This window comes from Haemaphysalis longicornis, unplaced genomic scaffold (assembly GCF_048455015.1).
Source record: "Haemaphysalis longicornis isolate Haplotype H1 unplaced genomic scaffold, Haemaphysalis longicornis Haplotype H1 scaffold_4, whole genome shotgun sequence".
In the NCBI taxonomy this organism is placed as follows: Eukaryota; Metazoa; Arthropoda; class Arachnida; order Ixodida; family Ixodidae; genus Haemaphysalis; species Haemaphysalis longicornis.
Window position 1 is genome coordinate 58,184,615 of NW_027526361.1, and position 22,271 is coordinate 58,206,885.

Genomic DNA, 22,271 nt, shown 5'->3' on the forward strand with positions numbered 1-22,271 from the left:
AAAAAAATCTAAATTCTGGATAAACCCCTGACTCTAAGGATTTCGTCTTTTGCCTATTTGTGGGAACGTGCGGGTTAGAGCAGACTTATCGCCACTCCGTACAGAGCCTAAAAAAATGACTTGATTTGGATGTGTAGCCTCGTCTCAAAATACAAGATTTTAACGCTCGCAATGCTAGGAGTCAAAAATGATAAAATATTTCATCCAACGAATTTGCAATTGGTAGCCAGCCTAGGGTGGCTGATGTAGTCGATGCTCATTTGCTTTAAATAAATCATTGCCGTAGTGGCATTTCTGCGCCCCTATTACTCAGAGTAACGAGAAGCATGAGAGTTTCGACTTCACTTCCGCAAACGCATCTAAAATCGGCCGCAGACAATCGCGCGCCGCAGTTGGGAAATCGAAACTGAAACAGCTCCGGCGCTCGGAGGCCGCTGGTTGCGAGGCTATCTCCTTCTCAACCGGTGACGCCGGCTGGCGTCGCCTCTCGGAGTGAAAGATGGAAATTTTGTGAGTGGGAGTGGGCTGCACGGTGGTTGGGAGTGTTTTTTCGGCCGCGAAACGAACTCAACTACGGTGAAACACCGGCTTCCAGTCGTACGGAAAAGTGTTGCAAAGTCATCACGTGCCGTCCGAATGTCCAGAGGCGTCAGCGAGCCAGCGCGTCTCCTCCGGTGAGCTAATTGTAGCTTGCATATTCATCGCGGCGTGCATGCGCCAGCACGCACGCGCTCTCCAGCCTGGGCTTCCCCCGAGTGCTCATCGCCTTGAGTTCGCGCTTCGGTATAAACAGAGCACGTGCGGCGTTGAGCCGCCGCCGGTGACAGTCGCGGTGCCAGGTAGCTCGTAATGGCTACGGTGGCCGTTCGATTTGTTCCCAGCCCGCGGCAAGGTTTTGCGTTTTTCACGGCATTTATCGCCGCGCGTCTAGCGCAGGTGCCGAGCGGTGGATAGTGCGCTTATGCCCGCTTGTCGGGGATTTCAAAGCGCCGCTCCCGTTACTCGTGTGTCCTTTTCCCGCTGAAACCACTTGTCCGAGGTTTGCAGTGCTTGGCAAATCTTGTTTCGAACCGGTCATGTCTCGCTACTTCGTTCTGCGGCCAGCGTCCACCTTCGCAAACCGAAACACCGGTCTTTCTACAGATCGCGTCGGTTGTGTTTGAAATACGAATTTTCATGGTGCGAGTTTCGTTTCCCGTAAAGATCCGCAGTGGTGACATGTCTTTTTTTTTTTTTTTTTTTAACCTTATATAGTTGGTTACAGTGCTACGAACGCGCAGCCGTTTTTTCCCGACCGCCGCTGGATGTAGCGAGCGCCGCCGATTAGGCTGTATGCTTATGTGGGCCCTGAGATAATGTAAAGCGAGTCGGCAGAGCCGATAGCGTGTCGGGGCCCTGGCGAGGTGATATTACGCGGCCCTTGCTGCCGCCTTTGGGCCCGAGCCAAGCGCGGCGCCCTGGATGCATGGGCTCTCCTCTCGTCGGGCAAAATTGTGCAACCCCTGGCGACGGCACGATCTCTCGCCGGAGCTGCCGCTGCTGCTATATTTCCCCAGCCCGTCTCTGCGGTGGTGCAGTCATTGCGAGATCATTGGCGATAACACGCGCGGGTGAGATTGCGTGAACTGCCAGGAGGAAGCGCGCCACGTGAGAACGCGATGTAGTTCGCCGGTGGGAATAACGCTCACGGCAATCGGGAATGAAGTAAAAGAAAGCAATACTCGTATATGCGCACTAGTGGCCCGTTTTCGTGAAATCAAACTTTACAAACACACTCGAATCGTGATTTATCGAATCGCTAACGTTCTTGGAAAATACTTCATTGTCGCCGGCAATTCAATACAAGTACTGCTAACACCTAACGCTGTTTGATATAACCGGTAATTCGAAATATCCTAGTCGGATGTGAAAGGGTTCAGGGGTTTCCCCAGGCATCGAATCAAGGGGGGGTGTCTCAATGGCTCTGTGGGGGGGGGGGTTCATAAACTAGAAAAGCTGTTTTTTTATCCCACTAGTTAAATAATAGACGTCTGTTAACCAAACGCTCATCACCGTGACGTACGTTTTTCATTTTCTTTATATATATATACAGCTGAGAGTGGTGCGGTGCCTTCTATTCAATCAAAGAAAAAAACAAATTTAGAAAAATTGATTTTTAGCGGCATTTAGCGGCATAGCATGTGCGGCATGTGCATTTAGAAATTCATGCCGCATTTAGAGAAATTCATTTGCCGCCAGGCAAAGTGGTTTGAGGGCCTTTTTTGTGTGCACATACGAACTTGCCACGAGCTGTCGAAAAAAAGGAAATAAATACGTCCAACGCTAACAGCAAGCTCGGGGGGCGCACTTTTGTTTATTTTGCCTGAGGCTACTGCCAAGAATAGCAGACGGGCAGCCCGCGCATGCGCAGATCGATACTGAAAAAGGTCCATACAAGGACTGACAAGAGTGAAATTTGGGGATTCAAGGGGGGTGTCCAGAAAAACTAGAGGGGGTCTACACACCCCCTAGGGGGGGTGTAGGGAAATCACTGAAAGGGTTCTACAGTGAAGTGAACCGGGTGTCTGCCAACCTGGAAAACCGGGAATTCTCAGTGATTTTGAATAGTCTGGAAAAACTCGGGGAAAACGCGTGGAATTTGTGCTTCTATCAGGGAAAATTAACTGTACTTTATAAAGGAAGTGATATTCACGGTAATGCTGGCTCAAGTAGCAGCGAGTCAAAAGTGGACAGCCCTCCGGAGCCGTCGCTGATGGCGCTGTCTGAAGTCACTGGTTCCAGTGAGAACTCACTTTATACAGCTTGCAAGGCAACCCCCTCCCCGTTGGATGCTCCCTTTGTGTGCTGGCGTGTTTCCCAGACTCCTGAAAGGCGGAAGAAAACATTGCACGCCACGATAGCTCGTTGTGGCAGCGTAGGGGACTCTACAGGGGCAGGGGCAGTAGTAGCTTTCAATCCTATTCTGGAATAACTGGCACTATCTGCTGTGGTTTGTTCATTGGTGCACGTTGCGAATCTTTGAGTTGTGAATCTGGCATAATGAAAAAACACATTTATCTTAATTTTCAACTTTAAAACTTTGAAGCTGTGCTCAAAATACTTCTTAAGTATCGAATATAGACATTCTAATCCGTTTTAAGAGGTACTTTTAACTGCAAACCTGTACTATATTCTGCTGCGTAGGAAGACAGAGCATGTTTCAGCTCCGTAGCGTTCGCTGTTCGCCAAAACAACTACATGGAGTCACCACAGCGGGGTGCAGTTGAGGTGTTTCTGATTTCCAGTGTAAAGCCCAAATAACTCTTTCTGCTCATCCTGCGCTGCGCTTTGGTGCTAGAAGTATGGCGGCGTTTCACCTAACGTGATGTTTAAGATGCAGGTGTCCTTCATCCAAACCAAAATAAACAGTTTGAAGCAGTGAAATACAGCACTGAGACATTGAGTGCGAGCTGAGGACATGGCAATACGGTTTTACCATTTTTTTTATATTTCATTCACTGTGAATTTTGCTACCACTCTGTTATGTTTTCTTTTTGAATGTGATAAAAATTACTAAAAGTTGCTGGTTAGCATTCAAACTTTATTATGTCATATTTTATTTTATGATGTGCTTTTAAGAGGGTGACAGCAACGGGGGAAATGGTGTCAGCCTGTGTTGACATAAAACAGAGTTCTGTGTCACTCGGGGAATTTATCAAAAGGGCGCAGGGAAAACCTGGAAAACTCAGGGAATTTGAAAATGTCAACTTGGTAGACACCGTGTGAACGCTGTTGTGCTAAGCGTTTTAGTGCTGCTGCTTGCAAAGCTATACTTATGTTGGTCTAGTTATGGTGGCCATAGTCTCGTGGTCAGATACCGATCCGGCCTGACTGGCTGCAGGGGAAGCCATTGTGTGAGCCAACTTTCACCTGGTATGCTTGTAGCAAAATCTAGTAGGGAAGTTGTAATAGCTGCCTGCCTGACCCTGTAACTTTTGTAGTGAATGGCTGTGCCAAGTTGAACTAAATATGCCAGGTAAATTTATTTTATGTCTACACAGACCTACTGAACTATTCTTTTCAGAAAGACACTTAAATTATAAGCTCCATCAATCCTGTTTTGCCATTCATTACTTGTGGTGCCAGAAATCTTAGTGCAGTAAAATGGTAAAATTTATGGGCTGGTTTTCACAGTTTTGACATTTTCTGGGCTATTAAACTTCAGATACTACAAGCGGCATATTTGTATTCTCAGCAAGGTACCTGCACTTCGAATGCTATAGTAATCACCAGCATGGAGTTGCACTGCGTGATTTGCTCGTCGCAGCCGGTACCTCTTCTAGTTTCTGCTTTGTGTTTGTTGCCATTTTTTAAACACTGGCTCTTGAACGGTTTTATTGCCGCAGCTGACAGGAAGCTGGCAGCCATAATTCTTGCGTGATGTCGCTCCCCACTGCATGCGGCTGAATGTCACATACACAAGGCACCTTCGATTCAAGCTCCAGCGGGCCACTTGACCACTGTCCTCACTTTGTGACAGGCACAGGGACTTAGGCTGCCCCATATGTGAATGTGCGCGGTTTCCAGCACCCAGAACATCCCTCCTAGTGTATACTTGGGCCAGCCGTTTTATGGATGATAACGTTGAGTAATGTGTTAAGCCCCTTTCCAAGCAATACACATCCATCCTGATTAACAAAAGCTCTGCTGACTTTCCTGCGAAGTACAGGAGTCGACCATTATTTGCAAATAACTGTACAGAAGCATGCACATCAGCATAATCAGATTTATCAAATTAATTTTTTCTATAGTGTGGCGTAACAAGCTAGGTGTCAATCGCATACTCGTAAGACCACTTGGAGAGAAAAATCTTGAGATCGTGTTCCTAAGTCAACTCACGTGCATAGAGGAGTACTGTTTAGCTTGTGTATGTCGTGGGCACCTAATTTTAGGGCGGGGCATTTCTATTCACCACGTTATGATCGTAAAGACTTCCAGTGCAGCCGTGCGTGTGAACTAAATCAAAGTGTGTTGGCCGCTATAAATTAGCAGTATTGTGCTGTGTGATGTTTCATTGCATTCACTTGAGTAGAGTAATTAATCATTGCAGTTTCAAAAAACTCCGAAGACATCTGAGAATTGCTTACAAGTTGGGGATGCTAAAGCACTAACGTTCAGTTAAATGCCGCAGCGCGTCCTGCACTCTGTGCTGAGAGCCCTGACTCGCTGATAACTGCTGCGCCACTCGTTGAGAGGAACTGAAGGAGCGTGAATTTCAGCGCGAGGAGTGTTGGACAGCTGCTGTCAGTGCCCCCACCCCCTCTGCTTTCCTATGTGATTTCGTGCATGCCCAAGCATTCCCTAGCATTGCATACTCTTTTTCTTTGCCTATTTCTGAGGCACTTGCTATGGAATGCATTGCTGCCATTGGGAATTCTTGTGACAGAAGCTGTTCCATTCAATGAGCCACTCTATGCTTCAGCATTAAAAAGACTGTTGATAATGTTCATGTTGAAAAATAGATTAAGTTTATGCAGGGAGTGTATATGGTTGTTGAAGGCGTTTGGTGAAAAGGAATCGCGTGATATTTGGGAGCTGGGGCACGTTTGGCCTAACGACCTCAATTTAGGACTAACCTTAGGTAACCTTCCAGTTGAGCCTTACGAGTCATGGCATGTAGAGCAACGTCATACTAATTAGAATAGGGGGCCCTAACGCCCTGGGTTCCCCAAATGGCCTAGGGCGCCGTACCGCACATGCGCAGAACCCAAGGTTGTAAGCTTGCGTTGAGCGCGCACGAATAGCGGGCACCCCAGAAGTGTCCCTAAGAAGGGCTTGCGTTCCTTGCGGCCCTCTCGCAGTCGGCGAAACTCCGCGTGACCACGGCTGGAGCGAAAGCCACGGCTGGTTTCCCGATCATCTTTGTGGGGACGGTCTCTGAGCTGAGCCTGTAAGTTTCGCGCGTTGTTCGCAAGAAATCATTAAAGGGGCCATGCAGACAGTTTGATTGATTGATTTGATGATTGTAGGGTTTTAACGCGCCGACGCAACGCAGACGATGAGGCGCGCCGTAGTGGAGGGCTCTGGATTAATTTTGACCGCCTGGGGACCTTTAGCGTGCGCCGAAATCTCGTACACACGGGCTTGTTTGCTTTTCGCCTCCGTCATAAAAGCGGCCGCCGCGGCCGGGAATCGAACCTTCTGTCGCTGTGTCCACGAATCGACGGCGAACGTTTCTGCCGACATGCCACACCTATTGCTCACGAAATAAACTAAGACTGATGTAATGATCTCCAAATCGGCAGAGACAGCAGGCAACAGGACAAAGCCCTTCTGCAACAAGGGGCGGAAGCAAAGAGTCTGAATCGTTCAATTTCACAATGATGCATTTCCATTCATAACTCTTAAAGGGGCCGGCCATCCAGACGAAACACAAGTTTGGTTCATTCGAAGGATTGCCTCGTTAGAATCATAGACACCTCTTTTGACGTTAACTTCGCTCGAATAAGCTATATAATTAGGGGAAAAAATTGGCCATGCGACCCATAAGCTCATTTCCCGCAACAGAACCCATGATGTCATATGCTCAGCTCTGCGATTTTCTGAGGCCGGCAAAAGCAAACGCAAATTAGGCAGGGCGATGGGTAGCATTTCGGCTGGCGTACCCGCAAATTTTCCCGCCATTTTTTCACGGGGCTACCATGGTTGCCAGACCAGGACTGCTCTCCCCTTTACGGACTGTCTTTACGGGCCCCATACGTTTGCAGTACCTCCCGTGGGGACGAAGCGGGAAAAAAAACCCTGGCTCGAGCTCGAGCCCGCGGCGCGAGCGCGCAGAAGTTTGTAACCAGAGCGGGTTGACAGATCCGTGGCCTTTACGGGCCCCAATACGTTTGTAGTACCCGCGAATGTATGTTACGAGCTAATCAACAGAGGGCAGTCCTAGTCTGGCAACCATGGTAGCCCCGCGAAAAATTGGCGGGAAAACCACTGCTCGCCCGCGCCGCGGGCTCGAGCTCGAGCCAGGGTTTTTTTTTTCGCTTCGTCCCCACGGGAGGTACTGCAAACGTATGGGGCCCGTAAAGACAGTCCGTAAAGGGGAGAGCAGTCCTGGTCTGGCAACCATGGTAGCCCCGTGAAAAAATGGCGGGAAAATTTGCGGGTACGCCAGCCGAAATGCTACCGGGCGATGGGCTATTTGCGCTTAAATTCAGGTCACATTCTTTTTAGAGCAGCAAAGATGGTGGGGTAAACAGTGGAAGTTACGAAAGTACGCGTAAACATAGAAGTACCGATGCGTACTGCTCTTGGTACTGCGCGCACTATGCTTGTTTTAGCTGCACAGCAGTGCGGCGCTTTGGGGTGTCTCAGACGACACTAGCCGATTGGCCCAAGCGACGGTGTCTTACGTGGCCATATTTGTCGACCGAACACCATGGATCACGAAAGGATTATTTTCTAACTTAACAAAAACAAGCCAGGTGCAAATGCGGTCAAAAACAAAGCAAAGGCAGAGAACGGCCCGGCGCGGTATGGTGGCGCCATCTGGAAGGACTGACGGTTAGCAAGGCTCCGCAGTCGTCTGTCGGGCCTAATGGCGCGCTAGGTTTTGCTTGAAGGCCTGTTCTTGTGACGTCATTGCAGAAGTCACGAAACACGTTTTGCCGGGAAAGTCTGTAAAGCACGAAATCTTTCGAATAAGGCAAACTTTTTTTTTGCTAAAGCCACTGCGCGTGCCGGGGACTCGGCGGTCGCCGCGAGGCAGGCGCTCACGAGCGCTCGGCATTTTCTGGGCGCTTTTTCGTGCAACTGCGAACTTACGGCCAGTAACAACAGCTCCGCTGTTGAAAGCCGGCACTTGGCGACACAATCGGTGGCCGAATATCTCCAAATGCGGGAGCTTTTGAGCCGCTCACGTGCTCGAAAAGGAGAGTATATCGCTCGGCGCTCTTAACAATGGAAGTGCTGCTCCTGGGACACGTGGATTATGCCGGGCGAAAGCTCTCATACGCGAGCGGCGCGCGTTGTGCCCTTGACCTCCGTCCGGGCGGATTACTTTCCCTCCCCGGCCGCAGCCCATCTCATTGCATGCACGCTCCTGCCGGGCGCGTTTCTCCACGCGGCATAATCGCGCGCCTTTCGTAACTCGTTCACTTCCCGCACCAAGGTGACACGTGAGCCACCGCGTTGAGCGGCTCCTGTTCTCCGGTCCGTTGAGGCGCTGCTGCTGCGGGGAAAAAGATTATTATTATAATTCTTTATTCGGAAGGGGAGACTCAATCTGAACGTTGCGGAACCACTCTGTTGGGATGTGCACGCTACAGTTGAGAGAAATAGTGGAATGAGAGAGAGGGAGAGAGAGGAGAGAGAATAGAAATACCAACATGTCGGCCCGAACTGTGAAGTCCTTAGCCTGCTACTTCCCAAGAAGTAGTGGCCTTATCACTAAATTCCACTGTTCTCGGTTCTCACTTTTTAAGCATTTGGTGCAGTTTTTTGAACTTCTATTTCTGTCAACGTAGCTTGTTCTGTGAGGTTGCTTTCCGTTCCGCTCATTTGTGTCTGGGAGTGAGCGGTTGGGTCGCTAAGCCGAACGTTAGAGAGTTTTAGCACAGCGGCTAGCGTACGCTGACGCTACGGCGGCGGGTACCGGGACCCGACTGGGCAGGTGCGCATTCGTTCCGCCGAGGGTCGACCTCCTCGCCCTCCCCGCGGGCGAATGCGCAGTCGGGTCCTGGAAACCCGCCGCCGTAGCGTCAGCGTACGCTAGCCGCTATGCTAAAACTCTCTATTTAGCATATCGGCTATAGCGTACGCTACGCTAGGGCCGGCGTGTAGCGGGACCCGATTGCGCATGCGCGCTCGGGGAGGGCGAGGAGGTCGCCCCTCGGCGGAACGAATGCGCACCTGCCCAGTCGGGTCCCGGTACCCCGCGACCGCAGCGTCAGCGTACGCTAGCCGCTGTGCTAAAACTCTATCGTTCGCGCCGTAGGAAATACAGCGCTGTTTTTGAACAACCGCCGCATCGCACTGTTGGTGGCGACACTGTATTCGCCGCAAAATGTGGAATAGGGAAAGGTTCGCGTGTAATGACAGACCGTCGAACGTAAAACCCGCGCGCACACGCGCATCCCCCGCCCCCTCGTACACACACACACACACACGCACACAAAATGTAGACAACTCAGTGGTAGATATATGCGTCCCTAAATTCAGTCTTGGAACACGGACTTTAAAATTGTAAGCTCGGCAATCGAACTGCGAAATGGGGACGCGAAATTGTGTCCACAAATTTGGTTGACAGTGTTATATAATATAAGGCCAGAAATTCAAGTATGCTTGAAGTATGTGATGGTGGAGGTAATCAGCTGGACAAGGGGTTAATATTATCGTAACGGAGATAATGGCTGTAGCTTCGTAAATTCGGGGCTTAACAGAATAATCGGAGTAAATAAGCAGGGGAAATTAGCGGATAATCGTCGTGATCGTTTGGCATGTAACCAGTGGGCAATCGCAGTTACCAGTGGAAGGATAGAATAATCGTCGTCATTCCAAAACTTCGGCAGTGCAGACACTTGGCGGTAAGCGTTTCGGCAGTGTCAGTGCACCAAAAGTCGATGATTAGCCTTTGGATGATCGGTCAACGTGTAGTGTAACCGCAAGGATAACACTTCATCCGTTAGACAGTCGACCAGCCTCTGGAGGAACCGTCACGAAATAAGTCCCAATGGTTCTCCCATCCACCAGAACGCGTCGGTCCGAATCTTCTGAATCTTCTATCCTCAAGTCTTCTGCGGCTAAACGGCCTAATATATACGGGACCAGAGGAAGAAGCGATACGGCACTACCCATGACCGTTTGCAGCCCTGATTTTTCCGCTTCTGAGGCGAGCCGAAGTGTAACTTTCGGTGCTTTACTTCCAAGACTTAAAAAGCGTGTTTCCAGCCCTGTCAGTTGCACGATCTCGCGAAGTCCACCGTGCGTCCATGACTAAACACGCGTCCGAAACAGAAAAAAAAAAAAAAAAGAGGGATAGAAAATGACAAGACCTCGCCTATGCGCTTTGCCGTGAGCCCACCGGTCGCCTGTACTTTCGACGTGACTCGACGACATCGTGCAGAGAGGCTGCTCCGAGGTCGAATCTGGCCTCGCCGCCAGTCCGGTCGGTCTCCACGTGTTTGCAGGATGACCGGTTCCGGACGGCTTCGGCATGCTTTGCATCCCTGCTGTGCTTTACAAAGCACGCGCTGGCACTAACCGGCAGGCTGTATGCAAGTGCGAGCACGCCCATCTCGAGCGTGCTCGCACTTGCATATAGCCTGCCGACGGACGTGTCCTCTCGTGTTCAGACAGCGAGGACAGGCGAAAAAGGGTCGTGCCTGCACGTGTTGTCAGCCTGATCAGCTTTCGCCGTGCATCGTGTGCGCGGCAGGGGACGGCGACAGGCTCGGTCGTCCTGGCAGCGAAGCGGAAACCGCGGGCGAGCACGCACTCTGCGTGCTTGGTCATCAACCATGCACGAGGAGCCGCTCTCTATCTAGGCGCTCAAGGCTGGCCGTGTTCCGCGGCCTCCTCGGACCGTTTTCAATGCCGTGGTGCTGGCTGTCCAGCCGACCTGCCGCGCTGATAGCGAATGTCAAGGTTGGGAAAGGGCGCACGCGCGGCTCTGCACATGTGGTGAGAAGTGCCGATATGGGAACGCGTTTTGCTCGCTTGGTCGCCCGCGCTGAAGGTTTAAGGGCCAAACTGCATTCACACATGTAATAGCAGTGCACGTGGGAGGAGCGGTAACTGGAAATCACTGTGTTATAAATAGGATCAGACGCGACAGGAACGTCTGGGGGAAATTTCGCAACCGAAATTGAAGAAAGGCGGCCATTACAGGCGGCCGGATGTGACTGTGCTATCCTGATCACAGTTAGGGTGAACACGGGAGCGCGTGTCATTCCGTGCGCGGGAGCCGCCTGTCGGCGTTCCGGGTAACTTCGCACGCGCATCGCATAGCCTCGTTGCAAACGAACTGCGCATGCGTGCGAAGTTGAGGCGTGCTGAAAAGGTGACACAAAGAATTTTAATTTCATTTACTATTTCAATTGTACTGTTTGAATATTTAATGATATGGTTTAGTTTCACTGGTTTGTGTTTTGCTCTAAATATAACTACCTTTGTTTTTGCTGGGTGTATATTTATTCTGTTGGATTGGGACCATGAGTGCAACCTTTCAAGAATACCGTTACATTTAATTATTAAATTATCTTCACATCCACCAGATATCAGTAAAGTGCAGTCGTCAGCATACATTATAAATTTTGCTTCCGAGTCAATTTGTACGATATCATTAATGAACACATTGAAAAGGAGGGTTCCCAATACACTTTCCTGCGGTACACCCGTTGTTGTGGGCAAAACGGATGAAATGTTATCATCAATACAAACGCATTGGTGCCCTTTGGTTAAGTAAGACTGGAGTAGCGACAAAGGAGTTCCACGTATACCATTAAGCATCAGTTTGTGTATTAGTATATCATGATTAAGGCAATCAAAAGCCTTCGTGAAATCTATGAAAAGACCGAGAGTGTAATGCTTGTTTTCAATATTGTGCAATATGTTTTCTTTAATTGTCAAGAGAGCATTCTCAATTCATTTGTTTTTTTTTCGGAAACCAAATTGTGCATCAGATAAAATGTTGCCTCTGTCAAGAAAACTTGTCAGACGGAATAGCAGCACCTTTTCTAGTGTTTTAGAAAACACCGAAATTACTGATATAGGTCGATAATTTGATCTGTTAGTTCTATCCCCACTTTTATGTATCACCGAAACCCTACTTTTCTTCATAGCATCAGGAAATATGCCACTTTCAAAGCGTAAATTATAAATGTAAGTAAGCACTGGGGCAATTGTTTCTATGACAAACTTTATGGGTTTAATTTGTAGGTTGGCAGTGTCTAAGGCTTTGCTGTTACAAAGGTTCATAAATGTAGAATAAACTTTTTGTTGATCAGTAGGCGTAAGAAAAAGCTTCCGATGGACTCTGTAATGGGGTTATCTAAGGTTACGACGTCATTAGCAGGAGGGACGATATTTACGAAATATTCGTTGAAATGTTGGACCATTGCTTCGCCCGTCAGTTCGATACTGTTGCACATTATGCTCACGGGAAACGATCTTTTGTTTGCGCGAATCTTTTGTTTGCGCGACCTAAAACGCGGTTCATTAATTTCCAAATTGCATCTGGTTGTTTCGGACTTATGTCAGCAAAAAGCTGCAAATAGTCTTGCTTTGCTCGCTTAAGCTGCGAATTGAGTGCATTTCTTGTTTTCTTAAATTCTTCATACAATGCTGGCAATCTCATGATAAGAAACCGATGGTACAGACGATTTTTCTTCTTTATCATAGCCAGATGTGTTTTGGTAACCCGTGGTTTTTTAATATTTTTAGTAGGCTTGAGGGACTTGAAAGGTTGAAAGGAAAGTGGGAAGTGTCTTCTCGATACGCAACGTTCACATTACTTTCGTTTAAAACGCTAGATCTTATTTGAAACGTTCTAAGCCTTCGTTGGTCACACATTGCACACGAACTGCTTTATAACTGCGTGATGTATGTCTGTTCTCGGAGCAATATAACGCGAAAACCGGGCTATGATAACTGATGTCAGATGTAATTGTTCCAGTGTCAAAAACAGCTGTGTCAAGGTTAGTGATAATCAAGTCAAGAATGGACGACGAAAGCGCTGTCACACGAGTTGGCGTTGTGATTGTGTTAACAAAACCGTTTGAGTTAACGATGGTATGCAGTGTATCTGCAAGCGCTGAACGTTAAAGGGACACTGAAGTGATATGTAAACATTGCGGGATTACTAGCGCAAATTGTAGTCCGGAGTCCCCAGGCCATGTTTCGACCACTCTAGGCGCGTTTACGCGATTTTATTTAGTAGAAAAACTAATTCGAAAATGCTGTCCTCCTCTCTTTACGCTCGCCCATTTTCTGTGGCGTTTTCGTGTGACGTCAGGAGGGGATGAGCTGGCAATTGGCTGGCTGCGCTACTGCACGGCTCCCCGGCCTTCAGACAGAGTCAATCGGCCCAGCGTTTCGTCTGCCGGCCGCCGACGGGTCGTCGCAATTCGTTCGCTTAGTTGAAACGAAGCCAGGACACGTTTGTGAATGGAAGAATGTGCCTTTCTTTACTTGGTTTGTTTGTAAACTGTATCTAGCTCCAAGTCAAGGTCGCTTCACACAAGCGCTGCACAAGCTCACATGCGACGCTTCGCTGACTGGTACGCCAGTAGGAAAATATAAGGCCCCTTGAAGGCGGGAGAAGAGTCAGCGAAGTCAATATAGGTACTAAGGAAATAAAATCAACTGATATTTTTACCGTACAGCGTAAAACTAGGGCGCGGAGAGCACTTTTTTGCGCTGGGCGAACAAGCACAGCGGCACGGAGCAAGAGTGCACAGCGGTCAGCAGCACGACTACGCATCTGCGAACGCTTTTACGTCTACGAAATGCAATTGCTAGACGTGAGCTACTGTGGAAACTCGGGCGACGCTTACTGCACGAGCGTAGTACAACAAATAGTCACCTACGCTGCTTGAAATGCCAAAACTAAATAAAAGTGTAATCCGGTTGTACAATATATACCCTATATTATCCTGGCCAGCGGAGCCAGCTCCGTGGCCGAGTTGTTTGGGGCGCTAGGTATGCCACCGCAAGTGTTTTGCAAGTCAGGAGTTCGAATCCCCGCGGGTACGTGCTTTTTTTTTTTTTTTCTGTAAGTTAACTTTTTCGTTTTCCGCCGATGTTTTCTATATTGAGTTCACCTTTTTTTGGGCCGCAACGTTCATGGCTCCACGAACTAGTTCACAAAACGCGCGCAGGCTGGCACTGGCGCGCTAGCGAGTTCTCGTTGGTGTGCTGTTGCCATAAGCACCGACTGCTTGCAGGCAGTGGGCACAGGCCAGAATGAACAGACCCTTGGCCTGGTACGAACACGCTATTTACGATACAGGCATGAGGGAGGAAAGCTCCAAATATGGGGGAAAAGCGCATGACATTTGGGCGTCTGCGGGTACGCGGAGGGCGTTCATGCACTGCGTAGGTCTCGGCTAGTGAATGCTACGACTACAAGCCGTCCTGGGAGGCTTATCTTATGCATTTTACAGCCGACAACATGGCAGAAGCGCGGTACGATGATTACTGAGATATTGAGAATGCCCATCCAGCAACGCCATTGGTTATGTTTTACAGAACCGAAACTTGTTTGATTGCTAACCTTGGGCATCGTCCAATCACGGCGTCCCTCCTCCCAACGTCACAGCCTTAGTTGGTGCGGCCGCCGCAAACCGCGCATGGTAGTTTTTCTTCTTTCGCGCTTTGTAAAATAATTACGGATTTGTCAACCGGATAAACGATGAAAAGTGTGCTAATTTGAGCCAGTCTACACAGTGCAAGCAAAAACGGGAGTTTGACAAATTCACTTCAGTGTCCCTTTAAGAGTAATGAATATTAAAGTCGCCCGCGCTGATAAGTCGTAGATGTTCGTGTTCACATAGTCGAGAAAAGTTTCATAAAACTCAAAAAAAGGTAGAGCGTTACCACTGGGGGGCCTGTACACGACAGACACAATATCTCGGTTTAGCTGAATATTAACATTTCATAATCATTCGCGATTTCCGAAAACTGGGAAACCAGTCCGAACTTAAGAGTTGTGTCAACATAAATAGCAACTCTACCTCTCCGTCGATTCTTACGATTAAGCACAAATGTATTATAGCCATCAAGCTCAATTATGTCACTGTCATCCCGGTACCAAGTTTCTGTTAAGAGTACGAGTTTGAACTTATATTGAAATTCACTCAAAAAATGTGTAATTGTGTCGCCTTTGAAGCGGAGGGGGTGTTTATATGCAACACCGACATAAGGAATTGCTGCGGTTGTGTTAGAGACTTAGGTAATAAGAAATTGTGATAATTGCTTTGTACCATGATTGGGGTTGTTTTAGTGACAGGAATGTTCAGCATATCCACCTATATCGGTGTTTGAGTTCCAAGTCCGATGTCGTTATTTGCGAGCCTGTGCTTCGTAGCCTTTTTGAGAACAACGTCACGTTTTGCGCGTGATTTAAACTGTACGACTATATTAGACTTGTCAGGCTTACGAGTACGTACGCGATGACAAGCCTCGAGGTCAGAGCTTGAAATAGGGCTTCAAATAAACGCCCGATTTTCGACACGATGCTTTCCACGCTTTCCCCTTCTCTGGCCTCGACGCCCTGAATTCGAAGGTTTGAGTTGATTGATTGATTGTGGGGTTTAACGCGCCGACGCAACGCAGGCGATGAGGCGCGCCGTAGTGGAGGGCTCCGGATTAATTTTGACCACCTGGGGATCTTTATCGTGCGCCGAAATCTCGTACACACGGGCGCTTTTGCTTTTCGCCTCCATCAGAAAAGCGGCCGCCGCGGCCGGGAATCGAACCCGCGACCTCGTGCTCAGCAGCGCAACGCCTTAGCCACTGAGCCACCGCGGCGGGTGAAGGTTTGAGTTGCGCGAGTACTGTTCCTGCCGGGCAATCCGTTTGTCTAGCTCCTGTTCGGCGTTCCAAAGCGCCATTTCCAGCTCGAAGTGCCTCATTTTCTTTTTTCATTGCTTCGTTCGTTTTTCGCGATTTCAGCGTCCAGTTTTGCCTTCAGCTCATCAATGGTTCCATGCGCATGCTCAACGCTTTTTATCAGTTCAGTTTGCTCGCTTTTCAGATCACGAATTTCATTTCGGAGTGCGCGCTCTACTGCGTCCCGCGAGCTTTTTTATCTCCTGAAGAAGTTCATCTTTGATTTTCGCGATTTCGCTTCGTAGCTCTCCTTTCATTTTTGTGGAATCTGTTTCCAGAGACAGGCAACGAACGACAGACAAAATACAGCAAATTGGCAGCGGCAACAGCAAAAGTACAGAACCAAGGCACCGACACGTTAGCACTAACCTGCGCAAAGAGGCAGGACAGCGTACTCAGTCGGGGTTCGTTCCAGCTGCCGCCGCCGCCGCCAAGTGAAGCCCCGGTGCAGTGGACGTCCACTTTTGTAGCTGGCTTATCTCCGGATGCGATGCTGCCGATGACGTAGATTGAGGACTCCGCTGACAGTGACGTCTGGTTGTGTTCGTTGCTCAGGATCCCTCAACGTAACGGCACGTGCTGGTGCGGGCGTTTACTGGCGCGTTGTGCAGCTTCAGATCTGCGCAAAAAGGCAGGACAGCATACTCAGTCGGGGTTCGTTCCAGATGCCGCCGCCGTCACTGGAACGAACCCGTGTTTTTAAAGTTTACCTTCGTAAAAAAAATACTGTCATCGAAAGAAATAACGGGACCGATAAGTCGGGAGGGAGACCGCGCTACTCAGTACGGATCCCCAGTTCCAGAAGAGGTCCAGCTTGCCAAAGGTGCCGCTGGGGCCCACGAGCTCCTGCAGCCGCCATGTGTGGAAATGGACTTGCAGCCTCTCTCTCTCTCTCTCTCTCTCTCTCTCTCTCTCTCTCTCTCTCTCTCTCTGGTTTTGACTCAAATTTTTATTTGACGCAGAATCTGACGCAAATTTTTTTTTTTTTATCTATAGGAACGTGGTATTTGTGCGCATGTCTTGCCTCAAATATGCCGTGCCACCAGTGCCGGTAGTTTGGAAAGGTATTCCCTAAAGTATATGCATAATATTCTCGCGCTGCTATTTATGGTAGACATGCTTTTGCAGCGGGTGCTGAAAACGACTAGAAAGAAAAGGGGCGACACCGCTGCTGCTGAGCACAGGGACGCGGGTTCGATTCCCGGCCGCGGCGGCCGCTTTTCTGATGGAGGTTTAAAGCAAAAACGCCCTTGGGTTCGAGATTTCGGCGCACGGTAGAGACTCCAGGTAATCAAAATTAATCCAGAGCCTTCCACTATACGGCGCGCCTCATCGCCTGAGTAGAGTCGGCGCGTTAAACCGTATACAATCAATAAAAAAAGGGGCGACATCGAAAACGCGATGCCAATATGCCGACGGCAAACACATGACGCGAAAGAACCTGCCAGGGTGGCGGGAGTTTCGCGAAGACATGTTTCAAATATAAGAAAAGAAAACACCGTGCAGTGCGTTATACATGTGTCGGCCGGAGTGCCCTGCTCAATTCAAGGAAATGGTTTCTCGTGTGGTTATTGCGTGCGCCCGCGCGCTCTTTACGCACTCGTTAACAGCTCCACCGCACAATCCACTCGCATTTTACTGCGCGTGCCGGACATATTAATTTAACCTTTGTTATCGTGTGCGTCCTCATAGCGCGGTTTTGGTTACGCTCGCATGCCTTGCTGAGAAAGGAAAACGCACGCACTCGCACTTCTTGCGGCGTTTGCGCACGTGTACGGCCTCTCGAAGGGTAGATTAATTTTCCGGTAAAATGACGTATATATATTATATACCGGGACATTCAGGAGACCATGCATGCGTATGCGTGCTTGTTTTTTTTACGCTGTTCCTATTTTTAGTATTACCTGTACTTGGCGCACTGCATTGCGAAAAGCTAATTTGCATATGTATTTCCTGAGCGAGCTGTGCCTAACCTGTTGCGAAACTTTAATTGTACTCAACTCTCACTTGTGCGGTTAATACACGTGTGAATGTGTCCGGGGGAATCCAGAAATTACCGAGGTGAATGCTTGCCAGAAGTGTTGACTCTCCAAACTTACGATTTTAAATGGAATGCAACGCGTTGGATGGGCTTTCGCGGGGCAGCGCGCCCGCTCCGGGTAGAAGTTCGCAGCTGCAGACGTCGCCGTTATGCTGAATATATCAGTGCGGTGCAGTGCTCTTAGTTGCCGAGTTAACTTGCAGTGCAAAGGGTTATTTAGACATCACTGTGACGTCAGTAGTGAGCCAGCCCCCATGCTATAAAAAAAAAAATTCCGGGTCATCTCCAATAACGTGAAACCTAGGGAGACCCGCCGCGGTGGCTCAGTGGCTAAGGCGTCGCGCTGCTGAGCACAAGGTCGCGGGTTCGATTCCCGGCCCGCGGCGGCCGCTTTTCTGATGGAGGCGAAAAGCAAAAACGCCCTTGCGTACGAGATTTCGGCGCATGTTAAAGATCACCAGGTGGTCAAAATTAATCCGGAGCCCTCCACTACGGCGCGCCTCATCGCCTGCGTTGCGTAAGGCGCGTTAAACCTTACAATCAATCAGTCAATCAATCAATCAGTCAATCAATCAATCAATCAATCAATCAATCAATCAAACAATCAAACATGGGGAGGCACGAAGCATGCAGTGTGTAAGTATTGGCACCTTGGCGTTTTCGCCAACGGTGATGTAACCGTTGGGGGGTAGAGGTATACAGCTTTGCTGTAAAAGTCTCATATCTTTGAAGCACGAAGGGCTCCAGCGCGAGGCGTCAACGAGTGCCCCGCTGTTTTTTTAGTACGCGTTACGTTCTAGCGCGAGGCGTTAACGAGAGTCCCTGTGTTTTTTTTAGTGGGCGTTACGTTCTAGCGCGAGGCGTAAACGAGTTTTTCGGTGTTTTAGCACCGTGACTACATGAGATGGCGATTACGACGATGACGGACGACGACAGGAGACACCAACAGCTCCTGCCCCGAAGGGGCTGCGCCCCTAAAATACAAAAGGAGGCGGTCGCGCCGCGGATCTGCACAGCTTGTGTTCCGCTGAAGTGACCCACGGCACTGCTGCGGCTAACTATACGCCACACAGCTTAAAGGAGCCATGAAGAGAAAATACAACTTCGTTTAATTTGAAAGAACGAGGATTCAGTATCTCACTCAGCTCCATTACAACCACAAAAGTTGTTTTTTTAACGAAAAAAACGCAAGAAGTATTTAAAAACTTTCAAATTTTGCGCCACAGTGACGTGTTATGAGCAAGAATGACGTCATACGGGCCAACAATAAAACATAATTTTCAGTGCGTTAACTGCACGTTAGCAATCAAGTGATGCGGTCAAATGAGGCCCCATTACAGACGTCCAGTCATATGTGGTCGCGATAGGTCAGTTAGGCGGCCGCCAATCGCACAAACAAGGTTCCGTGACGTCATAGAAAAGTTGCGGGAAATTGGCTAGGGGGTCGCGCCTGCTTCAAACGTTTTCTTTAATATCTCCGTTATTTGTTCGAAGATTGCGATGATATTGGTATCATTTTTATCGGGACTAAGCACTCTTTCTAATAACCCCAACTTGTATTTTGTCTTCATGGCTCCTTTAACACTATCCGCTGTGGTTTACAGTGATCATGAAATTCTGTTTTGGTCAGACCAGCTTGCGTAATTCTAACGCGAGGCATTCTTTGGATATTAAGCGTGATTTTGGAGACGTGCATATATCTGCAGCTTTCTATCACAAGTGCGCTCCAATTTGTCATAAAGGCTGCCGCTAGCGTGAGAAGCGGTATACGCACACGCGCACGCAGGCACACATGCACGTACGCACGCACCAAATCTCGCAATCCATGTAATTCTTCGCATTTAAATACAGTGATTGGAGAGAAGTTGTCGATGCATTCTTCTTTTCTCTAACCAACCGAAGTCACGAAAAAAGAGCACTGACGATTACTATACTCCTTATGCGACATTTGTGCGCAGTGCGAACTGCAGTCTTCTTGCTCACGGCGCATATTTGCTGCCTCTCAGGAAGTGATGCGTGATCAGCGAACGCACGGCGGCGCGCGCACCTCTGCCGTTATCTCGCAGCTCGTCGCGCCGCCGGCGAGCATGGTGTCGTAAATCGTGTTTGAACCTCCCGCGGAAATGTCACGTGGTTCTGATGAGCCACAAACTGAAGAGGAGCATCTGGCGAAAGGTCGAGGGGGAGGGCGCTTCTCGGTGGCGGCACATGGCGAAAGTGGAAGGGTGGGCGCTCCTATGCGGCCGGCGACACATGGCGAAAGTGTGAGGGAGAGGCAGTGAAGGAGACGATGCCATAGCAGCGCGTGCCGACATCCACACACACTTTCGTCAGGAGCTTCGACGAGCGTCGCGTGCAGGCTCAGCATACTGCCCTCCCCCTCACACTTTCGCCCAATTTCCTCCGCCGTTTTCTATCTGTCCTCGCTCGCTCGGTTACAACGCCGTCGCCGCCGCCGAACCACAGTGGCGACCGCCACAGTGCTGCGCACTAAAAAGCAGTTCCACTCAACGGGAAAGCTGTCAAGTGCGGAGCAGTGATTCGCCAGAAGGGCTGTGGCGCGCTCTCGTGATTAGTTTCAATATCAGCCTGGTGTTGCTACCGAAAGTAGTCAAGAGAGGACGCCGCAGCCCCTGAAGACGCCTATAAAGAGACACTGGATTGAATTCTCATTAACTTGGGGTAATTAATTCGTTAATTCGTGATTTTGTGCTTATTTTATATTATTGTGTACCTATTTGCGGCCCAGCAACGGCAGCCCCCATGGCAACGGCGCAAAGATCACCCGCGGCGACACTTTGCTTATAAGGAACGTGTGCCTCTGTGGCGCAACGCAATCGACATCGGCTTCGTAACGCAAGGGACCCAGGTTTGATCCCGACCATGGGAAGCGGTGATCCTTCCGGAGCCTCTGTTGGCAGCGTATTCGCTTGCGTCAGTGCAAATCGCGTCGAAAGACGGTAGTTGTCCTCCGCTTTTTGCTACCACTCCTCACGCTCTTTCCATCTTTGTCTCACTCCTCTCTTGATGGAGGTTTGTTCATCGTCATCATCATCATCACCAGCCTATCTACGCCCACTGCTGGGCAAAGTCCTCTCCCATTATTCTCCAATTACCCCGGTCCTGTGCCAACTGTGAACAATTTATCCCCGCAAACGTCTTGATCTCATCTGCCCATCTAACTTTCTGCCGGCCCCTGCCACGCTTGCCTTCTCTAGGGATCCACTCTGTTACCCTTAATGACCAACGGTTATCCTGCCTTCGCATTACATGCCCTGCCCACGTCCATTTCTTCTTCTTAATCTCTACTAATATGTCCTTAACACGCGTTTGTTCCCTGGCCCACTCCGCTCTCTTCTTGTCCCTTAATGTTACACCTATCATCTTCCGCTCCATTGCCCTCTGAGTTGTCCTCAATTTAAGTTGAACCCTCTTAGTGAGCCTCCCAGTTTCTGCCCCGTAGGTGAGTACCGCTAAGATGCAGCTGTCATACACTTTCCTCTCCAAGGGCAATAGCAGGCTGCTAATCATTATTTGGGAATGTCTGCCGTATGCACTCCACCCCATTCTGATCATTCTAATTATCTCTGCCTCTGGGTGGGGTCCGGGGTCACAACTTGGCCTAAGTAGATGTATTCGCTTACCACTTCCACTACCTCGCCCCCTATACCAAACTGCTGTGCGGTCCCGAGGTTATTGATCATTACTTTGGTTTGTTCAATGCAATTCAATTTTTTTCCCAGGGACAGTTCGCATCCTTCTCTTTATCTTTTGTTTCTTGTTCTGCCTGGAACAGCACGAGTGGGAGTTCTGTTCATTGTGCTTGCTTTCAGCTCTCACGTACTGGAGCCTCTCTGCGCCATTTCAGACGTGTCTTTTTTTAACAGCGGAGTTGTTGTTGCTGGCCGTAAGTGCGCCGTTGCAGGAAGAAACACCAAGAAAATGCCGAGCGCTCGTGAGCGCGTGCCTCGCGGCGACCGCCGAGCGTCCGCGGCACGCGCAGTGGCTTTAGCAAAAAAAAAAAAAAAAACGCCAAAAACATGCGTAAAAATGGCCGAATTGGCATGTTTATCGCGTCATTGCAAGCTACATCGCTGAAACACTTTGAGAGTTGCGTACATTTTGGGGAAGGGGAATTTTGTGTGGTGCACCATCGAATGGCATCGGGGAAAGAAAAAAGATAACGATCGCCACACCTGATGCAGATGTATGATGCGGTTCGATGAAGAAAATAGTCGTTGCGGAAAGGGCAAATATGAGTGAGATCGTGCGTGTGCTTGTATGGAGCCTGCGGAAAAACGTTTACCCTGTGGGGAAACGAAAATGTGAAAATAGCAGTAACGTCGCGGTATTTAAAGTTGAGAGAAAAGATGTGTTCAAAGCGGTCACGTCGTGTAGATATGATCGAATGAATGCCTTGGGAAATCCGGTTATGTGCACAGGACTGTTCTATTCCGTTTTCGTGACTCCTGCTCTGTACATTTCAGCAACCCTAAAAGCTGGTTGAAAGCTGTAGGGGTGCGTTCAACGTTGTTCAAGCGCGCATGCCAAATTTGTCAAGCGTGCTGCCAAATTGTGCTCGCAGCATTATTACGCACCTGGCGTTGGAAACTTGTATGCCGGTTAAACCATATGCTATTTCTCG

The 22,271-nt window shown here is 49.2% G+C and overlaps 1 protein-coding gene across 4 annotated transcripts in view; it reads left to right on the top strand.

Annotated features, from left to right (window-relative positions):
- Positions 1–459: 459 nt before the first annotated feature.
- LOC144178758 (uncharacterized) overlaps positions 460–22,271 on the top strand; it is a 131,530-nt gene continuing 109,718 nt past the window's right edge. For 3 of the 4 annotated variants that reach the window (XM_077706860.1, XM_077706864.1, XM_077706862.1), the window contains exon 1: positions 462–674. The gene's annotated coding sequence lies outside the window, so the exon portion shown is untranslated. Of the gene's footprint in view, positions 675–22,271 lie in introns of all 4 variants that reach the window. The other variant, XM_077706865.1, reaches the window with a different exon arrangement.